Source organism: Nomia melanderi, unplaced genomic scaffold, assembly GCF_051020985.1.
Source record: "Nomia melanderi isolate GNS246 unplaced genomic scaffold, iyNomMela1 scaffold0373, whole genome shotgun sequence".
Classification (NCBI taxonomy): domain Eukaryota; kingdom Metazoa; phylum Arthropoda; class Insecta; order Hymenoptera; family Halictidae; genus Nomia; species Nomia melanderi.
This window is the reverse complement of record NW_027475488.1, coordinates 1-2500: the sequence shown is the minus strand read 5'-3', so window position 1 is coordinate 2500 and position 2500 is coordinate 1.

The following is a 2500-nucleotide window of genomic DNA, read 5'->3' as shown; positions in this document are numbered from 1 at the left end:
CGGATCGCCGGCTGGAATTACCGCACGGCCTGGACAGCTCGCATCGACCGATACATTTTTTCCATTTTCAGTGAAAAAAAAATTTTTGTCAATTTTCTCAACGTTAAAAACGTTAATAAACTGCGTTTTTATGCGTGGATTAAACATTAAAAAAATTTTGAAATATGTGATGAAAAAGTTTACTCTTGACCGTTCGGACTTAGAAAAATTTCGAGTACCTCGGATCGCCTGCTGGAATTACCGCACGGCCTGGACAGCCCGCATCGACCGATACATTTTTTCCATTTTCAGTGAAAAAAAAATTTTTGTCAATTTTCTCAACGTTAAAAACGTTAATAAACTGCGTTTTTATGCGTGGATTAAACATTAAAAAAATTTTGAAATATGTGATGAAAAAGTTTACTCTTGACCGTCGGGACTTAGAAAAATTTCGAGTACCCCGGATCGCCTGCTGGAATTACCGCACGGCCTGGATAGCCCGCATCGACCGATACATTTTTTCCATTTTCAGTGAAAAAAAAATTTTTGTCAATTTTCTCAACGTTAAAAACGTTAATAAACTGCGTTTTTATGCGTGGATTAAACATTAAAAAAATTTTGAAATATGTGATGAAAAAGTTTACTCTTGACCGTCGGGACTTAGAAAAATTTCGAGTACCCCGGATCGCCTGCTGGAATTACCGCACGGCCTGGATAGCCCGCATCGACCGATACATTTTTTCCATTTTCAGTGAAAAAAAAATTTTTGTCAATTTTCTCAACGTTAAAAACGTTAATAAACTGCGTTTTTATGCGTGGATTAAACATTAAAAAAATTTTGAAATATGTGATGAAAAAGTTTACTCTTGACCGTCGGGACTTAGAAAAATTTCGAGTACCCCGGATCGCCTGCTGGAATTACCGCACGGCCTGGATAGCCCGCATCGACCGATACATTTTTTCCATTTTCAGTGAAAAAAAAATTTTTGTCAATTTTCTCAACGTTAAAAACTGCGATAAACTGCGTTTTTATGCGTAGATTAAACATTGAAAAAATTTTGAAATATGCGATGAAAAAGTTTACTCTTGACCGTCGGGACTTAGAAAAATTTCGAGTACCCCGGATCGCCTGCTGGCATTACCGCACGGGCTGGACACCTCGCTCCGACGAATCGGTTTTTTCCATTTTTTTTGAAAAATAAATTTTTGTAATTTTTTTTAATGTCAAAAACGTTAATAAACGTCATGTTTACGCATGGATTAAACATTGAAATAATTTTAAAACACTTATTAAAAAAGTTGGTGTCGACCGTGGGACTTAGAAAAATTTCGGGAAGTCCGATTCGCCTGCTGGAATTACCGCACGGGCAGGACACCTCGCTCCGACGAATCGGTTTTTTCCATTTTTTTTGAAAAATAAATTTTTGTAATTTTTTTTAACGTTGAAAACGTTAATAAACATCATGTTTACGCATGGATTAAACATTGAAATAATTTTAAAACGCTTATTAAAAAAGTTGGTGTCGACCGTGGGACTTAGAAAAATTTCGGGAAGTCCGATTCGCCTGCTGGAATTACCGCACGGGCAGGACACCTCGCTCCGACGAATCGGTTTTTTCCATTTTTTCCGAAAAATAAATTTTTGTAATTTTTTTTAATGTTAAAAACGTTAATAAACTTCATGTTTACGCATGGATTAAACATTGAAATAATTTTAAAACGCTTATTAAAAAAGTTGGTGTCGACCGTGGGACTTAGAAAAATTTCGGGAAGTCCGATTCGCCTGCTGGAATTACCGCACGGGCTGGACACCTCGCTCCGCCGAATCGGTTTTTTCCTTTTTTTCCGAAAAATAAATTTTTGTAATTTTTTTTAATGTTAAAAACGTTAATAAACTTCATGTTTACGCATGGATTAAACATTGAAATAATTTTAAAACGCTTATTAAAAAAGTTGGTGTCGACCGTGGGACTTAGAAAAATTTCGGGAAGTCCGATTCGCCTGCTGGAATTACCGCACGGGCAGGACACCTCGCTCCGACGAATCGGTTTTTTCCATTTTTTCCGAAAAATAAATTTTTGTAATTTTTTTTAATGTTAAAAACGTTAATAAACTTCATGTTTACGCATGGATTAAACATTGAAATAATTTTAAAACGCTTATTAAAAAAGTTGGTGTCGACCGTGGGACTTAGAAAAATTTCGGGAAGTCCGATTCGCCTGCTGGAATTACCGCACGGGCAGGACACCTCGCTCCGACGAATCGGTTTTTTCCATTTTTTTTGAAAAATAAATTTTTGTAATTTTTTTTAACGTTGAAAACGTTAATAAACATCATGTTTACGCATGGATTAAACATTGAAATAATTTAAAACGCTTATTAAAAAAGTTGGTGTCGACCGTGGGACTTAGAAAAATTTCGGGAAGTCCGATTCGCCTGCTGGAATTACCGCACGGGCTGGACACCTCGCTCCGACGAATCGGTTTTTTCCATTTTTTTTGAAAAATAAATTTTTGTAATT